Source organism: Ambystoma mexicanum, chromosome 7p, assembly GCF_040938575.1.
Source record: "Ambystoma mexicanum isolate Mex_15411 chromosome 7p, UKY_AmexF1_1, whole genome shotgun sequence".
Taxonomy (NCBI): domain Eukaryota; kingdom Metazoa; phylum Chordata; class Amphibia; order Caudata; family Ambystomatidae; genus Ambystoma; species Ambystoma mexicanum.
In genome coordinates, this window is record NC_090939.1 from 215129187 (window position 1) to 215150984 (window position 21798).

General features: G+C 46.0%; 1 protein-coding gene across 3 annotated transcripts in view; it reads left to right on the plus strand.

Annotated features, from left to right (window-relative positions):
* KCNJ6 (potassium inwardly rectifying channel subfamily J member 6) overlaps positions 1-21798 on the plus strand; it is a 1845462-nt gene that overhangs the window by 465825 nt on the left and 1357839 nt on the right. Inside the window, exon 3 of one of the 3 annotated variants that reach the window (XM_069636081.1) lies at positions 8616-8694. The exons of the other annotated variants lie outside the window; for them this stretch is intronic. The gene's annotated coding sequence lies outside the window, so the exon portion shown is untranslated. The remainder of the gene's footprint in view (positions 1-8615; positions 8695-21798) is intronic. 3 annotated transcript variants of the gene reach the window in all.

A 21798-nucleotide genomic window follows, 5' to 3' on the forward strand; every position in this document is an offset into this window, starting at 1 on the left:
CAGCAGGCATTCAGATCCCAATGAGTGACAGATGTCACCCGCATTGTAGCTGTTTATTTGGGCCATGTTTGTGAACACTGTTATGAGCACTAAGCCTAGTGTGTATTAAGTATTTTGCACTTCTGTTATTTTGCACAAAACATTGGAGGAGATCTTGACCTATAAAGAAATTGCTTTCATGATGTATTTCCTACATGCATTTTAAGCTTATAGTGTGTAATAGTTAATCGATTTTATGTAGTAATATACCTGTTCTATATATGCTTTGTAAAGGCTTTGCATAAACCATACACACATACAAATTAAAACATTTTAAAAATGATGTATTTTGGGATTCAAGCATTCAGGCATTTTTATCACAGATGTTTGTGTCCAATATAAAGATCTGTGGTCATTCTCATGTTCCAGAAATTCTCTTTGATTTGATGCAAAACAGACAGGAACCCTAATGGTGCTTTAATTCACCTTGCCCTTTACCATCGGAGACTTTCGAAAGAGAATAATAGTAGCATAACAGCCTGTCCATCTTGGAATGATCACCTACTATCAGAAAATAATTTTGGTGGTCTTTCTAGGTTTCGATAATGTACTTTGGTCAGTAAGACCCATGTAAAATGCTTATTGAAAAAGTTTAAATGAGGCAGTTTACAATGTTAGTACGAACTAAAAGGGTCAAGTTCAAATTAAAACCAATGACATGAGTCTTCTTTGCGCACCAAGGCAATGTTTAATTTGACCAGTTGGCCACTGTTTCTTAGGGAGTGATTCTAATCCTTTACATGTGTTACCGGATGCACAAACACTAGAAATGAACAAAAATAGGAACACAACAAATGCAGTTGAGAGCCTTGAAGCCTGGACCTGGTTCCTTACCAGGTGTATCAAAACCCCAGAACACACGACAGGGTCTATCCTTGACACACTCACCTTCCATGCATGGGCATGCCCCCTTAGACTGATGATCACACTCCTACAAGACACAAGCAATGACAATCTATGTCGCCAATCTCACAGAGACAGAGTGACAGAGTGAAACAAAGAAAAGAGAGACTATGAGTGGGCACAGAGAGAGAGAGAGAGATAGAGAGATCGAGATTGTGAGACAGTGAAAAAGAGAGAAGGAGAGAGGTCTCAGAGAGAGCAAACGCTTGATTGGCCTAACAATTCGCTATATATAGATAGTATTGCTGAAATAAATGCAGACCTAGCTTTGCAGCAGTTTCATATGGTGGCAGTCAATGAAACTTCAGGTGATTAAGAGTTGTCAATTACAACACATACATAGGGACAAAGGGCTTATGCCACTGTACCCAACACGAACCACTATTTTTCACAGCGCCCCCTATCTTCAGACACTTTAGAAGAAAAGGAAAACCAGAACTGGGTCAATCTACCTTCCTCCAAGGTAAATATTATTTTAACAGATCTTCATCTCGATCACAGGCCTATCTCTGCTATGCAAAATGGCAATTACCATGGAAATAATTTAACAATAGGACAATGTGCACAGCACTAGAACTGTTGTAGGCAGCTTCTCTGAAAGACAGCTGAATGTAACACTCCATCTATACCAAATATGCATCTTCCTCTGACACAATGTTAAATGTGATTTAAAGGAATGGATAAAAATAGAAATATAACAAGCAGACTTCAGGTGTTCTCCAAATTTGCATTCCCTTCAACACATCATGAAATGCAAACGTGTTTCCTGTGTTCACCTAGTACTTCTTTAACCATTACACTTTGCGTTATTCAGTAAAACTGGTCTTCCCCATAAATAAATACTTAGGGCCTCATTACGAGGTGGGCGGTAAGGGGTTAACAGTGCGGGTAAAGGTGCCAGAGGCGTTAACCCCATACCGCCCTATTACGAGGTCCCCTGCTCTGGTTTTACCAGACGTCCTTAGCGGGTCCCGCGAGGTGGCCAGCATGCTAACAACGGGCCCGTCATTAACGGGCCTGTTGTTAGCATGCTCCCCATTCCCATTGAGTCCTATGGGGATGCTCCGGGTTCCCTGAATGGGGAAATGCCGGGCCCTCCAAAGTTGGAATTGCCCGGTATTTCCCCATTCAGGGAACCCGGACCCGAGTTTGGAGGCAGCCATGCCCTTATTAATGAGACCCTTAGTTGAAGTTGTGATTTTACTTCTTAACGAAGAGACATCCGCCAAAATAATTATAGAATCTAGGAAAGATTCTAAGTTTTTGGTTTTTTAACATAAAATGTATATTAGCACATGCAAATCAGTATTGACCTCCTCTTGGCCAATCAGAATGTTTAGAGTGCAGTCAATACTACTGGTATTGAATGCATTCTGGACATTCTGTCTTCTGAAACAGCCACGGAAACAACAATGCAATATCCTGGCAAGAATTTGTTTCAACATGAAAATTCCTCGCTGGGAGGATTATCTTTTGCTGCAACATGCTATTTGACACACAAATGTAATAACATCGTAACATGCGCTCACTTCTGTATAGAGAAACTCTTTACTTTTAAGTGACACCTAATGCCTGCTCCTGTCAAACCTGTTTCAGTTCAACCAAGTTGCAATTAAAATGCTTAACCTATGAAGACCAACGCGTAATATACAATCTGCAAAATAAAACACATTTAATTTACTAACTCAGTTTGTCTAATTACTTCACTTACTCTTAAAGCACCATGTTAACATTCACCACGAAAACTCCAAAACATATATTGCTACCACCACCATGTGCTAATAGCCTTTTAGACCAAGCGATAATGACCCTTCACCAACTTATGTCCTGAGGCAAACTATAATGACCCCTCCCTCAGTCTATAAGGCTGTGTTAACTACTACACGAATGGCTTTGCTAGAATGCTAGAATGACTTGCCAGGCTGTCCGTTGCAGAGACTTTAGAATGTAGGTTAGAACTTCACAATTAGTCAGTCATTTTATATGAAGTTCCAAGTCCATCAAGGGGGGCCGCCAATGTCAGCACTTGCATGCTTTTGTGTTCCCTTCATGCAATTGCCTTTTTTTGAAAAATGGAGTGCAAAACCAAGGGGTTTTTACATTCTGTTTGCAAAAGGTGTAAATGCCACTTGCTAGTTATGCGTGGCAGGCACCATTTAAAAACTCCCTGCAGGTTCTGCATGCATTAATCAGGTGCTAAAAAAAGTTGGATTCCCAGGGAATCTTTTGGTTTTATGCCAGCCTGAATGCCATGCTGATGTAACACCTGGAGGCATATGAGGACAGAGGAGGAATGCACACTTGCGAGGATAATCCTGTTCCTTCCTCCTGCACAGACTCCAAAGGCCATTGGAAACCCCTAGAATGTCAAATGAAGGCATTCCCAGCTTCCAGCTTGCCTCTACGCCTTACTTTCACATTATATGGCTTACACAATGGCCCCCCAGATGTTTCCATTTAGGGGCGTGGGCCTAGAAAGATGTTATAATGTGTGTCTTCCCTCCTGTGTCTTCCCTGCAGTGGTGATGTCAGTGGAATGTGGTGAGGTCACTGTGCTCAGAGTGTTGTCATCTGAATGGTGTTCCATGGGGGACAGTTGGAGATAGAGAGCTGACTGGCAAGGATGTGCTGGTGTTTCCTGCAGTGTACTTAACTAATAAACCCATATAACTTACCTGCTGGCTCAGGTGTGTTGATGACAATAACAATGTCGTATTGTCATTGCTGTCCATGCGCAGGAGCTCACGACACTCGCCGTTTACGTTGTACGACGTTGCGGACGCTCCATCCCTGCGTTCCAATGATGGGCATGCGCTGCGTTCCACATGAACGCATGCGCTTTGATCAATACGCTATCCGCTCTTGTCCCCACAATGTGGATTGGGCTCCTCTGGGAACACTGCAGCCATTCCACAACGCTGACGTCTGGGGAAAGACCCCGCCACACACCACTGGCCACTGCAAGGGCACTCCTCGACACAAAATGCAGTGTGTCACCGTCAGAAGCTGTACTCCAACCACTCGACCCGGGGGCATAAACACTGACAGGCCCCCGCTATAGTTGCAAACACCGGAAGCCAATAGAAGCCTATCCGTCAATACAATGCCGAGACCGAACCAGGAAGTTGGCTCAAGGGTGTTGATGACAATACGACAGTGTTGATGACAATACAACATTGTTACAAAAGACTGGCCATTCTTTTCAATGGCAATAGAAGTCTTTTTGCCAGGAGATGCCTGTTGGTTTGTGAATGGTCTACACGCTTTTGGTCGGAATTACAGACAGCTAATAAGGCCACGCCCTCGAGGCTTGCACAGCAGTAAAGCCCTCGATGGGAAGTCAGGTGCTGCATTTTGATGATGCAAGCAAAGCATACCATGAACGTGTCGTGGCCATACTAGTGTGGGAGTCCATTTTGTATCCACACAACTCTGTGCGTAGCTCTTCAAAGTTGTACAGAATTACTTATTTATTAATTGATTTGTTTATTTTTGCATTTGTTGCAGCACACTGAATCCTTAGCTATCTAGGCGCTAGTTACATTGGAAGAAAGAATACATTGAAAGTACATGAGCGATTATACACATATAGTACATAAAGGTTTATACAGGAAAGTGCATGGAGGGATGGGGAGGGGAGGCAGGTGAGGAAGTGTCTAGAGTCTAGCTTGAGGAGCTTTAAGCAATAAGTCACATTTTTCCTTTTTTTTTTTCTAAAGGTCCAGTAGGAGGGTTCCTTTCTCAGAGTGATGCAGAGATTGTTCCACAGTTTAGCAGCAATGACTGGAAAGCTCAAAACTTCTGTGGTCTTTCTGGTGAAGTTAGGCACTTTAAGGAAGTGGCAGTTTAGTGGGCGAGGTGGTGTGTATTTTTCCACCCAGCATGAGAGGTACTCTTGGGCAGTGTTGGTGGTGCACTTGTGTGCAATGGAGAGGGTTTCGAATTTGATTTTCTCATGGATCGGAAGCCAGTGGTCATCTTTTCGGGCTTCTGAGATATGATCGTACTTGGACAAGCTTAGCTCGGCCGTGAGGGAATTGTTTTGGATTATTTTAACTTTCTCAAGTTACGCTCTGAAGTGCCTGCAAAGAGGGCGTTGCAGTGGTGCAATATGGCTCCAGTGATGGCTCTGGCAATGGTGAGGTGGTTGGATGTGGTGAGGAAGGGCTTGCTGGCATTAAAATGTGTGGCTGTGCAGTCAGCAGAAGAGGCAATGGCATTGAGCTGGTGAGAGAAGTCAAGGGTAGCGTCTAGGTAGATGTCCAAGGTCTTGGCTGCAGGTGAGGTTTGGATCCTGTTACCGTCAATGTTAAAGCGTTTATAAGCTGGATCCACGTTGCCGCAAGTGGTGTGAGCCTACAATAAGGATCTCAGTTTTGTCATTGTTTAGATGTAACTGGTGTGATGCCATCCAGTTCTGGACAATCTCATAAACTGAGTTGATGTCTGCAACATCTAGGTGGTAGGTGCCTGATAGAGGAAGGAGGATTTGGGTGTCGTCGGCAAAATTTGTGTAAGATATGCCGAGGACATCCATGAGATCAAAGAGGGGTTTAGTATAAATGTTATACAAGGTGGGGGAGATGCATGATCCTTGTGGGACTCCACAGGTTACTGGCGTGGGTGGGGCAACATGCTCTTCCAAAAAGACCCAGGAGGATCTGTCTGCCAAGAAGGATCTGATCCAGTCTACGACTGCAAAGGAGACCTTTGCTGTGGTGGTGAGGTGGCTGCAGAGTGTCTCGTGGTTGATGAGGTCAAGCACCACTGATAAGTCTAGCATGAGGAGTAGGGAGAGTTGAACCGTGTCTTAGATATCATCCAGCTGGTTTTTCAGGTCCAACAAGGCAGCTTTAGTTCTGTGCCTTGCTCAGAAGCCTGATTGGTGGGTGCACAAGTTGTGGTTGTCCTCGAGGTATTGTTGGACTTGGATGTAGGCTAAGCTGTCGAGAATTTTCTGGATGAAGGGTACAGTGGTAATTACGACCCTGGAGGTAACCATGCTGCTTTTTGCAGCATGGCTACCCGCATTCCGGGTACCGGTTCCCTGACCTTGGAGGGCCCGGTATTTCCCCATTCAAGGAACCCGGACCCAGCTCATCCCCATTCCCATTAAAGCCCCCATAGGGCTCAATGGGAATGGGGATGATGCTAACAATGGGCACGTTAATGATCATTGTTAGCATCCTGGTCTGCTCGTGGGACCCGCTAAAGACACCTGGTTTTACCGTAATGAGGCGGTAGGGGGTTAACAGGGCCAGCAGCTCTTCCGGCCCCATTAACCCCCTTCCACCTTCCTCGTAATGAGGCCCCTGGACTTTATTCAATCGTCATCGGAAATTGCATCTGCATGGTGAAAGTGTAGGCCCGACAGATGGTCCGCCAGCATCTTGCGCACCTGCGGCACACAACACCACGTGGTTTGCCTACGCGGGCTTTGCCTGTGTGGGCTTCGGTACCTGGATTTTATTCAATCGTCACTGGAAATTGTATCTGCATGATGGAAGTGTAGGCCCGGCCGGTGGTCTGCCAGAGCCTTGCGCACCTGCGGTGCACAACACAGCACCCTTTGCCATTGTTGTTTGTGGCATTGGAGTTGGACTTGTTAGGCAAGGATTCTCACTTCTGATTGTTGAAGTAAGGATAGAACAGAAGGGAGTCTTTTAAAATAGTCTGAGAGTTTGGCGGGAAAAGCAGATGTATTGCAGTGAGGCAGGAAGTGTGTTGAGAGCCAATACTGGAGCCATATCACTGAGCGCAGGAATCCTGAGCAGTTCCCTGAGTCTCTGGTACCGCCCCCTCCATCACTATCCAACAGCAGAACTCAAGATCTTCAAATCATACAAAGGGTGTGAGGTCTTGGAGCCCCCCAAGACCTTAATGTTCCTCTCTGAGGCGAACAGGTCAGGTACAGAAGGAACAAGACAAGAAGGGGTGGAGAGCTGCAGTGAAAGAATGGAGGATGAAGCCAGAGGTTGTAAGAGGGCACCTTTTGAGAAATATACAGAAAAGAGGTGGTCTTTAGAATAGTCATTAGGGCCAAGGAATGAACATAGAAGATATCAAGGAAGAGCACCACAGACTGATGACCAATGTTTAGGAATACTTCTCCTGTGCATCAGAAAAAAGAGTGTCCGAAAACGTGTGCTTCCGGTAGAAACAGAATCGAGCTGAATTAGAACAAACAACCACAGCACCGCACTTCACACACCACACCACACTAGCATCGCTCTGTACACAGACACCATTCCCAGCACTGCTCTCCATACCCACACACACAACACTCACAAACCACCGCTCCAGCAATGCACTGGACACACAAAGACACAGCTCCAAGAGGTGCATTTAGACATCAGCCCTGGCACTGCACTGTGTACATACACCAGCCCAACACTGCCCTTCACAATCACACCACACACACACACGCGCATAACATCCCCTTTTGGAATCTGGCCTTCCAACACTAACTGCATACTGTAATCTTGTGTTACCCTGCTTGGTGGCTGCCATAATGGTATTCGGATTTACTGTGATAACAGTTAATAATGGACTGTAGCCATGCTTTGCTAACTGGGCATAATGAAATCTGCCATTGATATGCTAACTTGGCATACTAAAATCTGGCTAACTGTGCTACTTGGCTATAATGGAGTGTGCCATTGTAGTACGTATTCAGCCCTAATGAATCTAGCACTGCGGTGCCTGCAAGGCATAAGTGATCCTGGCGCTTCCTTGCTAACTGTACATGAAAGGAATATATTGCTTTGCTAACTGGGCATAATGAAATTTGCCATTGATATGCTAACTTGGCATAATAAAATCTGGTTTAACTGTGTTACTTGGCTATAATGAAGTGTGCATTTGTAGTACTTATTCAGCCCTAATGAATCTGGCACTGCTGTGCCTGCTAGGCATAAGTGATCCTGGCGCTTCGTGGCTAACTGTACATGAAAGGAATATATTGCTTTGCTAACTGGGCATAATGGAATTGAACACTGATGTGCTGAATGGCAAAGTCGAACGTAGCACTGCTTTGGCAGCTATGCATATCGTTGACAATGGTTTGAGTACATGAGCATTTGATGGTAACCATGCAAACACTTGAGGTTTTGATGCACATACCTGTCAATCATTTCATTAAATGGGATTTTGAGGACAAACCATTAAAATGATGTGAGTACTTGCACTTTTGATGGCATTGTACCTGGTATAGGATGTTAGTACAGGAGGACATCCTGCCAAAACTTGACAATGTTAATTCCTCGGTGCGCTATGGCAATAGCCAGCAACGTATACTAGTGTCTTGGAATACGATTCCAATTCTTGCACAGCCACCACAACTATTGGCGTTTGTCAATGTTTTTCTGGAATCTGGATAGCGTCTTTACTGTTTGGTTCTAAATCTGCAGTGTCACGCCTTCTGCAGCAGAGAGGAGGCTGACATTATAGTGAGTGGGAACGTTTTTACTGTTTTGTTTGTAATTAACAAGCATGTTTAACAGCCTGAGCGTCTTTTAATGGGGAACAAAACTTGCACGTGAGAACACAGAGCCATTTAGAATGTCTTATAAAGAAAGACGAGAGTCGTAAATGTCATTTCCAGAAGCAAAAGCATTATGATCGCTTGTTTTATAATTGCTTGCTTTAAAAACATGAAATTCTTACCTCCACAGTCTTTCACCATTGCAGAGCTTTATAGAACAGGAGGAAAACAAAGTGCAATGAGCATGTCAGATTGATGCAACAAATTAGGTATGTATTAGGTTTTTGACACACAGGTGTGTCCTTACATGCACGCATGGCCTGTAATAGGTGGTCCATGTGGCACCTGCTGACCCCCAAAAATGTGCTTTGCTATATATCTGCCTTTTGACCCTGATAACCTGCAAGAAACCCAATGTGTTTACTGTAACAATGACATCCACATTTTGGACCGGAAGGGTAGTGTAACACCCGAATCTTCCCTTAATCATAGTAATTCCACATTTTGATTCAGATGGTTTTGTTTGATTAGTTTTTCAAGGAGACCATTATTTGGTTGCGTTTTGTTGCCTTTTTATCATATAAAGACTGTCTTCCAAATGAAACATTGGCCCTCATTCCGACTTTGGAGGTAACCACGCCGCTATTTGCGGCATGGCTGCCTCCAAAATCGTTCCGACTCCGGCCTGGTGAATGGAGCAATTACCGGTCCATTCCGAGGTCGGAGGGACCGGTAATTCCCCATTCACCAGGGCCCTTCCTCATTCCCATTTGAGCCCCATAGGGCTCAATGGGAAGGGCGAAGGCGGCAATAACGGTACCGCAAATTGCGGTACCGATATTGACCCCGGTGTCCCTTTGCAGGTCCCGCCCTTAATGCCTGCTAATAGCAGGCGTTAAGGAAGGACCAGCAAAGGGAACTCGTAGTAGGACGCAAAGGTATTACCGGCACCGGTGTCATTACCGGTGCCCGGTATCCCTTTGCGCCCTACTTGTAATGAGGACCATTGTTTCAACTTTATTCCGTTTCTATGGAGGGCAGATATTCTTTGAAAACCCACAGGTCCCTGGTTGGTACCATAACATTCATACCATGAGACCATGGTGTGTGTAAGTGAGTGTAGTTAAAATTTAATAGATGGACCAGAGTTCTAAGATTAATTCTCCTCTATCCTCATAAGTGTCCTTCACTTCTCCTAAACTTCAAACGCAGAGTGCTCAAGAATCTTGGTCTTTCTTTTTGTTCTATGGAGAGCTCAAACTGTAGTCCGGCATAGGGTTTTAAATTCTGGTCCATTTTCTGCACAGACACAGTATAAAGATGAGCTGACCGGTTTCAGTGGTATCCAGGCATTTACACCACTTTCATCAGGGCTAATAGAGCTAATATCGAGTGGTCTGCTGTTATTTTGATTTTCATGCAGCGTAATCTGGCTGTTTGTAATGAGGACCCGCCTGTTGGGAATACAAAGCGGGTGGGGGTGGGGGGGGAGAAACAAGGAGAGCAAAATGAGCTCCAGGTAAAAGCAGAATTGAAAGAATCTATTATTTAGCCATCGGGGCGGTGTCACATCTTACCCTCAAAAAGTGGTATTCCCCCTTTCCAAGGCGGTCCTTCTCTCAGACTGAGTGCCTTCAGTCTTCCTGCAGGCGCTGTGGATGACCAGCCACATGCGCTGTAACCTAAACAAAAACCATAGGTGGTTCTTTAGTCTAGGTCACCAGATATATAGCAACATTTGTATCACACATTTAGTAACAGTTAAAAACCATGCTCGAGAACATGTACTAGCTTGGTGGTTCAAGACACATTGGGGTAGCTCAGTAATGAGTATGCCCCTGTACACATACATAATAACCCTCTGTTATGTGAGGTCAGAAGGAGTCTATAAATGAGCCACTCATCTGGTCAGAAGGAGTCGATAAATGCGCCACTCATCAGTGTGAGGGAGATCTACACTATGAATACACTATGAATAACATAACGTTATTGTATTGTATTATTGTATATGATACAAAGGCAACAAAACACACAAAACTAGTCAAACAAAACCATCTGAATCCAAATGGGGGATTTATTTACTGTAACAATAACAGACCAGTGAAAGAACAAATGGATAAAACTCTAGAAGACATCAATGTTTTGTGTGAGGATCTACAATTAGGGTTACCAAAAGTTAAACGAAATGTATATGATCTGGACTGGTCTCTTACCCTAGAAATGAATAGAAGTTGTACATGATATGCGGAATACGCAACAATTACAGGAAAGAGAGAGTTGCGCGCCCCTTATTTGACACTTTGTCCTTGTAATAAAATAAGAGTAATTTATATGCGTTTTAAGTTAAACCAGTTCAAAGCCTTGGAACGTATATCAAAATGGCAAAAGGGTCCTTTACACACAGACATTATGAAATCTCGATTCTGCCTCTATAATAATCTTGTGGTCTATTGCTCTCATTTTGAACAAACAAGGATGAAACTATTGGGAATGTATCATCCACGGGTATTGGAAGTGGCTAGAATTTCATTTTGGGAAAGATGCTTGGTCGGTAACAGCATGGCATTTATAGGAGCGCGTTCACGATTATTATTTAAAATTGAACGGCTATTAACAGAAAAAGATATTCATATGAACTAAATCTTATGTAAATTGTGCCTAATGTAGAGTGGATAATTACAAAGGACTATGTCACGAAGGTATGACCCATTCATTGCTAACGTGGTAAATAACTTAACCCTCATTTCTGAGGCTGTAAACAGATGGTTGACAATTGCTTTAAGGGAGCGTGCAGGAAAAGAAAAGATTCAGTACATCAAACAATAGTAAGATTGTTTAGAAATGATATCATGAATTATTGCTGTACTGCCGACTTTAGCTTAACGCTAAAACCTGAAATGGCCGCCTTGAAATGCGTTACAGTGTTCTGTGAACTTGAGATTATACAGAGGGCGAGTGGTTTTAATTGAGAAACAAAAAGGTCATCTTAGTTTTGTTTTTTTATGGGTGTATGTATATGTTTTTATTTGATGTGTATTGGTTGTAAAAGTTTGTCAATGATGAGTTTCTTATTTTTGTACAAACTATAAACTACTTTCATTTTTAATTAAAAAATACAAAATAAAAAAAAGACCAGTGACTACATGTCACTCTGCCTTGTATGTGCCCGGTGCAGGATGAACATAAACATGAATATCGTGTTTCGCTGCGCATGTCAGTTAGCATTTGTCACACAGTCTTGCCTAATTACATTTTTCTGGTGTACCTTTTCTTTAATAATACAAGAAACACAGCTGCGTGAAGCTCGGAGCCACTAGCTCTAATATCTGGAAGTTGGCCCTAAGACAATTATTGTAAAGGACTCTCCATTTTGGGACTTTATCTTAGCCAAAACGATTGGCTTTGCCAGTGCTTGTTTTTACTGGGAAATGAGTGGAAGGAGCAGATTTTAGCATCCAATAGTAGCCTAATGCAACTCAAAATCGGGTAAACTGCATACATTGTTTTTCAACCTAAAAACGCAAGAAAAAAAACAATTACCGCTGGTGATAATTCTTTTATTTATTTATTTTTATTTTTATTAACTAAGGCGCAACATGCCTGATGGCCTAAGTGCACGACAAGCCAGAGGAGAGTCAAGCGACTAGAATGGAGTCAATCAAGATGAGGGCATCAGTCAGCCATATCAAATAGAAGGGTTTTTACACTCTTTCTGCCGAAATCCGCATGGATCCCTATGGACTCCAATAAATGATATGATATGGCATTTGTAACGCGCCTATACACAAGTGTTTCAAGGCGCGACGAGGCTGGGAGGGGGGAACAAGGGGAAGACAGACAACGATCCTACTAGGCCAGGTGTCATTCAGATCGCGCAAGTGCAGGGGTAGGGGGAAGGGAGAGGTGCATGGGGAGGGGGGAAGTGCAGTACAAGGTAAGTAGAATAAATAAATAAAAGGGCCAGCTGGTGGCAAGTGCAAGGTAAGTGCAGAACAAGTGCTGGGAAGGGGGGGCTGTAGGGATACAGAGACAGTCCCGCAGTGCAGGGGTTGCCAGGGAGGCAGTGCAAGTGGAGAGTGGCTGGGCCCAGGACCGAGGTCGGTGAGAGTGGCCCAGTTGCAGATTCAGTGCAGTTTCAGTGAAGAATTAGCAGGGGAGAGGGAGAGAGAAAGCAGAAGCAAAGAGGAAGGTTTCGAGGTGCTTCCGGAACCGGAGATGGTTCTCCTCAAGTTTCAGGGGGGCAGGAAGGCTGTTCCAGAGGGAGGCCCCTGCCGCGGAGAGAGATCTACCCCCAGCTTGTTGCTTCGAGAAGCGGCTGACCCTGAGGGAGTTGGAGACGGATGAGCGAAGGGCTCGGGAAGGAAGATATTTAGGAAGAGAGAGTTGAAGGTATTTAGGCCCCAGAAGGCCTTGTGGACAATGCAGAGGGTTTTGAACTTTATCCTCGCAGCCACTGGGAGCCAGTGTAGAGATTTCAGTCCTGGAGAGATACGGTCCCTGGGCTTGAGGCCAAGGACAAGTCTCGCAGTTCTGTTCTGGATGAGTTGCAGAGGGCGGAGTGTGGAGGCAGGCAGATTAAGATAGAGGCTGTTACAGTAGTCCAGCTTTGAGAGAACCAGGGCTCGGGAGACAGCGAGCTTCTGGGGGAAGCAGAGGAAGGGAAGAATACCTCTGAGGAGGTGCAGCTGGTAGTGTGACTTCTTAGAGACATCAGATATATGAGGAGAGAAGGAGAGTGTGGAGTCGAAGATAACCCCGAGGTTTTTTGCCTTGCATGAAGGAGCAGGAAGAGGGCCAAGAGAGGCCGGTCAGAGAGCTGCAGGGAAGGAGGGAGTGGGTGTGCCGATGAGCAGAATATCAGTCTTACTGGCATTAAGGCAGAGGTCATTGGCGGCACACCATTCCTGGATAGCAGACAGACAGTCAGAGATGAGGGAGGGAGAGGAGGAGGCCGAGGGTAGCCTGAAATTGAGCTGGGTATCGTCCGCATAGCACTGAAAGTTGGGGCAGAGAGCGGCGATGCGGTGGGCAAGGAGTGCCAGATACTGGTTGAACAGCCAGGGGGAGAGATTAGATCCCTGGGGGACACCACAGGTGGAGAAAAAGATGTCAGAGAGGAAGGACCCGAGTTGGACCTGGGAGGGTCGATTGGAGAGGAAAGAGGTCAGCCACACCAGAGCCTGACCAGTGATACCCAGGTTATCACGGAGACGGTTGAGCAGGATGGCATGGTTGACAGTGTCAAAGGCAGAAGAGAGATCGAGCAGAATGAGAACACACAGAGTGTTGGAGTCGAGGTTCAAGAGCAGGTCCTCACGGATGTTCAGGAGAACAGTTAGTCCCCAAATGGGGACTAACATTGCCTACCACCACTTGTAATCTGGCGGTAACTCTGCCAGACCAAGTGGTGGTAACGGTGAATCGTTTTGGTAATATCAGAGTGGATTTACAGCTGAGATACTGCTAAACTTGTAATGATGCCCACTACTGTTTCCACTTCTTCTTTTTTTTTTTGAAACTTTATTTACACAACATCCATAACAAATCCCAATACAATCAGTGTATATCAAATAACACATGGAAAAAAAAAACACAAGAAAAGCACAACATTTTACATAGTACTATGTACACAGCGAGATATACAATACCCTAAATCCCCAACATCTCAAATACATCTCTCAATTACCCCCCCACCAAACAACTATAATGTCAATTTAAAACAACTGCAAAAATTGTATGACCGTTCGGTGTGGTCACGTTGCAGTAGATGCATTAAATGTCTGTACTGCTTGTTCATTGTTATGCACTGGCAATGACGTAATAGCATCAGTGATGGGGAATCTTTATTTAACAGCACACACAAGGGTGAATAACCACTTATAAACACCATTTGTTTAAACTATGCCCCTTACCACCATTATATGTGTCTTGTGTGTGTCTGTACTTTGAAAAAGCATACACAAATGTTCCTATATTATTGCATTGCGAATGCACACCATTGTCAAAGCTTTGCCGCAAAGGCGGTCACTGTCGCTATATACTACTTATTATGAGGACGACCACACTACATGTCGCGTAATGCAAAGAGCTGTTGGCCGGTTTGTAACTTTGATGGTCACTTGCAAGGTATAACTTCCACAAAATGTTGTTGTTTGGTGTTGTGGCAAAATAAACATACCTACATATTCAGAGCTCTTACAAAAAGAAACATAGAAATCTGAAAATGTGTTGTTCTCAATGTTATCCACTGTAGTCTTAAAAAGTCCATCCTATTCCCTAGTCAAGTGTTCACCTAGAGACATCGTTAAGCAATTTCTTTAAGTTACATTTAGTGGGTTTGTGTTAATTCGGAACTTCTTCTGAAAGTCTATTACAAAGACAAAGACAGCAATGCAGTTGTGGTTACCATAGTTAAGTAACTATCCACGGGTGTCTGTGAAGGGAGGGTTGCAAACAAGGCACTCAAACCCTATGAGAAATACTGGTAGTGGGCTGGGGCCAGTAAAAAGGGACTTTCAAATGAGCGCCAGAAGCATAACTGAAGAAGACCAAGACTTGATGAAGGTCAAAAGACCCAGAGAAGACTTCTCATACTAACGTATGCCAGAGCGGAAGCCCAGGCACACCTTAAGTGCAAGGATAGGTTTTCAGGTCGCTGACTCTGGCTGGCATCAGATCCAGTCTCTTCTTATGGACTCATGGTTATGGACTCATGCTTATGGATGATGAGAGTCTGGCCGGCATCAGATCCAGTCTCTTCTTATGGACTCATGGTTATGGATGATGAGAGTCTGTCCAGCATCAGATCCAGTCTCTTCTTATGGACTCATGGTTATGGACTCATGCTTATGGATGATGAGAGTCTGGCCGGCATCAGATCCAGTTTCTTTGTATGGACTCATGGTTAGGGTCATGAGAGTCGAGCCGGCATCAGATCCAGTCTCTTATTATGGACTTATGGTTATGGACTCATGCTTGTGGATGATGAGAGTCTGGCCGACATCAAATCCAGTCTCTTCTTATGGACTCATGGTTATGGACTCATGCTTATGGATGATGAGAGTCTGGCTGACATCAGATCCAGTCTCTTCGTATGGGCTCATGGTTAGGGATGATGAGAGTCTGGCCAGCATTAGATCCAGTCTCTTCTTATGGACTCATGGTTATGGACTCATGCTTGTGGATGATGAGAGTCTGGCCAGCATCAGATCCTGCTCTTCGTATGGACTCATGGTTAGGTAGATGAGAGTCTGGCCGGCATCAGATGCAGTCTCTTATTATAGACTCATGGTTATGGTTGATGACAGGAGAATTACCTTAGAATTCCCAATGAAGGGCAGCCCTTTTCCAGCAACCCACAACAACAACAACGCAGCAACAGAGAGGACAGGCAGGGGCAGCAGTCACTAAGCAGTCTTTGAGGTGACCCTGCAAGGATCTGCAGGAAAATTAGAAGGCGCAAAGGACTCAGCTCCAGCAGTTAACTCTGTCCAGTGGCCAAGATCAACCACAGATCTTTGAGTGAAGGTGTCCAATGATGATGTTGCACAGCAAAATAACAGCAATGAAGGCCGGCTCGATGTGCAGGCACGGGAGGAGTAGCCTTTCAGGATGCAGTGACCTCTCTATACTGGGGCAGATCTGTGGGTCCACAGGATTTAGGAGGGTATCCCTGTGTCTGTCCTCTTGGTTGATTTGCCTCAGGTGTCACTGCTTGTCTAAGGAATTGCTCAAAATCTACCCGAAATATACACACATACTGGACAAGGGAATCCTTAACCCACCTACTAAAAGTCTTGCAGCATTCAAAACATTGGCCACCATCAACTCTTGGGTGTCCAGCCAAGCATCATGTGTTGTATCAACCCCTGTGTTGCATCTAGTTTAAAGTGTTTGAGACTGGGTCCCATTCACACAGCTTCCCCTTTGTGGGATGTACTCAGAGCCTGTGAAAGGGGATCATGATAAATGACCAAACAGAGGAATAAGTTCAACAAAGCCAGTGATTTGAGAAACAGCAGCGGGTTATTTATATTGGCTATCATACATGGCAACTCCGCCATGATCAACAAAAATGTACTGTAGTGGACCATGAAAAAACGATACACTGCCAACAGGCTTTGTGGAACAGACTGCCTGGCTGGGAAAACCCACCAAGGAAAGAAAATAGTGGGATACAGGGTCCCCCTGTACTATTATCCATATGGGCTGGCGGCACTATCCACAAATCAGAACGGGAGTCACGGTTTGCCTGCACCGACAGTCATCAGGATTGGTCAATGCGTGTCAAATAAAGGAGTTGTACTAGTAAGTGAAGATAAAACCAAGCCACAAGTTGCCTAAACAAGGCTAGAAACACTCACGCAGATGGTAGATACACCGGGGATCACATAAAATGAGTATGAAAAGCAGCCAGCATGGACAACCTCCCACAGTGTGCCCGCGCATGCGCAGTGCTGTGTCATTACACAGTAGCAGCGTGTCCCATTAAATCAGTGGTCTTCAAACTTTTTGGGCCTGGGCCCCCCCTGAGCAAAGTATGGGCAGGCCGGGCCCCCCCAAAAGTGCCAGATGGACAGTATGTAGAAATCGCTATGAACTTTTGCATGCCGTCACCGCACCCTACTCCCAGTACAGACCCTGGGCTCTCCCCACCCTACTCCCACCACTATCCCAGTGCTGCCGCCCATCCTGCTCCCACCACAGTCCCATAACACAAGCATACACACATCCATACACATTTAAATAAAAAATAAATCGCCATAAACGTACCTCGCTTGGTTGCTAAAATGCCCCGCTCCAGGTTGCTCTGCCCATAGGTGCGAGGAGGCGCAAGAGCACCCCCTCGCACATATATACATGCAGTGCCCCAGCGAGCATTTCCAATGAGCTATGCAAGGCTGGCGAAGCAAAACACCCCCAGCTTTGCATGGCTCAGTGATCATGTGCGGCTGGGGAAATGAACTGTCAAAGGCAAACAGATTTTCCCTTTGACAGTTCAGCCAGCCCAGGAGCACTCCCTCAGCTGGAAAAAGCAGTGTTTCACTGGGCTGGCTCTTCGGCTCCACCATAATGGGCGAGGTGGCCAGTGGGTGGACGCCCCCTCACCCATTATGGATGAGCCGGAAGGCTTGGACTGGCCTATAGGGCAATAGGGCGATGGCCGTGCCAAAAATGCAAAATGCTGGTGTAGGCCAGTAAAAATGGGCCACTTTTTAATGATTAAATGAACACTGGAGGTTGTTGAAGCTTAAACCAGTTGTAGGAAGATATTGTTAGATGTCAAATGGCTGATTTCAAACTTGGTTGCACATTTTATTGCACCAGGAACTGGTTTACAGGTGCAATTCTGCCCTTATTTTTCAACCCTGTGCAAACAAAAATGATGATGGAAGCTCCATAACAACTCATAGATTGATGTTATTGAGCAAAACAAGACATCCCGTGTGTCTATTTTGGGCGAGCATGGATAGGTCGTTGATGCGAATGGCCATAGCCGCACCCTAATATCCAACACTAAAAAAGGGGGATGGATCTGATTACCACCCTATCACCCTGCTGGATTCAATCTTGAGTTTTTTTAATAGACTCCTTCGGAAAGAGTTATTTCAACAGACCACAAATAACCCATAGCAATCAGATACCAACGCAGCGTAAGACTTCTTTGCAATGCGTGAATGTGTACCCTTTGGAATCCAGGTACGTGAAAGTCCAGGGCGGGCCCTTGCACACGGCATTCATGGGCTAGCTTGGATTTTGTGAATTGTTCTAAACTTCATGACCTTTATGGGAGAGGGGAGGGGACAAATCCCTCCAGGATTCACTATGGTTATCTGCCGTAATAAGATCTGTGGGAGGAACATGTTTAGATTCAATTACCGGCACTTGGGGGTAAAACAATGATGTGTAGTATTTCTATGTTATATTTATATTCATTCATTGACAAAAGTTCTATGTGGCTCAGTTACTGATATTGAGAGTAGGCTCACACCAGCTACCAACCGTCTCATGTGCAGGTGTTGTTTTCAAAGCCTGTACCCCCAATATAGGAGAGGACCCTGAAAAACCAACCATGAAAGAGTATTTGGGTGGGAAAATAAAGCAATGATGAAATGAGTCTTAGACAGCAGCAATCGAGTAATTAAGTTTAACTGTCGTCTTGATTCAATCACTTTCAGAAGGAACAGGTTAGAATGACGTGGTCAGTTAATGGTATTTCTAAATCCTCAAACTAATAAGGGGATCACAATGCAGGTGAAATGCTTGATCTTTATCAAGCTAACTCATTTCCAGAACCCATTTTGGAACAGAACAGTCAGACTCTGGGAACGTTGGACACCTGCAGATTCTGTAAAATAACTTTTAAAGATCTGTGTTTGCTGGACATGGCAAATTCTACAACGGCCCTGTTATTACATAAAGGGTTAAGAGTTGGCTAAATTAGGGGGCGCTGTTTTCTGCGAACAGCAACAGCGGCTCTTTTGTAGCGCTCCGGGTGCCCGGAGCCCGAGACAGTGTGTGCTTACTCCTGGTCATTGCTTTGACCGCTGCTGCAAAAGATTCTGAACCCAGTGGAGGTGAAGGCCACTCAGCGCTATATTTTCTGCGCAGATACTGTCTGATTCCCCAACTATTGGCGCCTATGTTCCAGCCGTGAAGGGAGGAAGATGGGGACTGCCGTTTAAACGCTGCCTCGGGACGAACAGTAATTGGCCAGGTGGCACTCGGCTCATATGGCAGTGTGACTGGGAAATTCTGCGTGACCCACGAGACCCTGGTGTCGGTCGGGGGCCATGACATTGCACGCCCCCATTGGACTTCGCATGCAGGCTCTGAGGAGACATCAGAGCTCCGGGTTGGACCGCCTGAGCCCCGCCGGGCTGTATGGGAGCCCTGTCGTGGCCATTGCTGTATTGAAGGCTGCACTTGCTAGGTCTCCCCTGCAGTGCTGAGGGGAGTGAAGACTTGCCAGAGCCTGTGGCAGGCGCTGGCGGGGCCCGTGACTACCTTAATCTATACACCGGCATTGCAGCACTCCTCTACTTTATCCAGTGTATGCTCGCCAGTGCAGTATGGAGCATGCAGGGCCGTTGAAGGTGTTCTCCTAGACTTCTGCCAAATAATGTGACCTGCTCATTTGCTGTCTGGTTTAGCTTGCTGGCATTACCAGAGTGCTGGACTGTGGGTATAAAGGGGTACTAGCAGCCCCTACCCTATAGGGGGCTGGGCTATACTTTAGCTGGTCTCCGGAAGTACTTGGACCAAGCTGGGCTGTACCCCCCTATTTATCACCCTTACTGTTGTGGCATGGGTTTTTTGGATATCTGAAGGCTAAGCGGTGGACTGTATTCTGTGTGGTGCTGGGCGTCTTTAGAACTGTGTTGCCCACTTGAGACGGCTGTGAACAGGGTACCGGACCCTCCCACATCAGGAAGCTATTTCTTGGGTCATTCTGGACAGAGCTGTGCCGCCTTCTGTGTGCTACTTTAGGACACAACACTTGTATCTGGTACTGTAGTTTGTCGCCACATTGGGGAGGAGGCCGTGGTGGTGTGCTCCTTCTCTCTAGTGAGTGACTCAGAATGCTCCGGGGGCCAGAAAGAGGGGTGGCATAAAAGCAAAGTTCTATCAAAATGTATGCTCATGGGCGAAGGACATGGGGCGGACAAGGGGGACAAATCCCCCCCACAATTTTAAGTGGGGGGGATATAATGTCATTTATCCCCCCCAGAATATGTGTTTGGTGTGTTGTGCAGGGATCTGTTTTTGAAGTGGGGGAGGGGCTGCTTACTATGTAAGCTGCCCTCTCTCCCCCTGGCCTCCAAAGCATGAGGGCAATACCCTGGGGGCAGGTGATCACCCAGGGGGCAAACCATTTTTTTTTAAAATGTCATTTTGGGTGGGGTGGATGCGGGTGGGACCACTAGCCACCATGGATTTTTGCAAGGGGGTGGCCCTCTCGCCTCCACCCTAAGTGGATCGGGGCACCCTATGTAGCCCTCCCTGGGGGCAGATGTCTGCTCCTAGGAAGCGGTACATGAGATGCCCCCCATCCATTTGGGGTGGGTGGAGGAGGCCACTGCAAATATTGGCAGAACCACCCCTCCCAAGCCTGGGGCAGTATGTTTTGACCCCCCGGGGCAGATGGCCACACACATGTGCCCATCTGCCCCTAGGGAAGGGCAAAACAAAAATATATATATTATAACTTGTTTTGGCTGGGAGCGGGCCCACTAGACCAGCAAGATTCTTTGTGTTTGAAATGGGGGTGGCCCTACCCCCACCCTAAGTTGATGTGGGGGCACCTTCTGTAGCCCTCCCTGGCGGCAGATTTCTGCCCCTAGGAAGGGGTACATGAGATGCCCCCATCCATTTGGGTTGAGGGGAGAGGCCTCTGCAAATATTGGTGGAGCCACCCCGACCCCTAAGCGTGGGGCAGTACGTTTTGCCACCCCTCTGGGGGCAGATGGTCACACACATGTGCCCATCTGCCCCTAGGGAAGAGCAAAACAAAAATATATATTATAACTTGTTTTGGGTGTGGGTGGGGGGCCCACTAGACCACCAGGATTTTTTGTGTTTGAAAGGAGGGGTGGCCCTCCCCCACCTAATTGGATGGGGCACCTTATGTAGCCTTCCCTGGGGGCTGATTTATGCCCCAGGAAGGGGTACATGAGATGCCCCATCCATTTGGGGTGGGGAGTAGGCCACTGCAAATATTAAAATAGCTACCCCCAAGCCTGGGGCAGTATGTTTTGCCCCTCCCCTTGGGGCAGATGGCCACACACATGTGCCCATCTTCCCCTAGGAAAGGGGCAAAACAAAAATAAAACAAATTATAACTTGTTTTGGGTGGGTGTGGGGGGCCACTGAACCACCATGGATGTTTTTAGTTGAAAGGTGGGAGGCCCTCTCCCCCCCACCCCAAATGGATTGGGGGCATCTCATGTAGCCCTCCCTGGGGGCAGATTGTTATCACAATCTGTCCCTAGGAAAGAGGCAAAACAAAAACAAAACAAAAAAAATGATAACTTGTTTTGGGTGGGTGTGGGGGTCACTAAACCACCATGAATGTTTTTAGTGGAAAAGGGGGTGCCCACGGGTGTCTTCTTTTCAGAAATGCATAGGGTTATTTGTTTTCATTGGTGGCTTCGACACCCTAGGCCCAAATCTGTAGGCTGTCCCCATGAGCAAAATCTGCTTTGCCGAAAGACTTGGGGTTATCAGTGGGTTAGCCTTTTCCCTTTTCGCCGAGGTAGGTGCAACGACACATGTGAGGTACCGTTTTCGTTGGGACACCTGTGGGAATGCGGGAGGTAGGACATCTGTTGTTGGCGGCGTGTTTCGGTGGGTGGGCAGAGGGAAATGTCTCT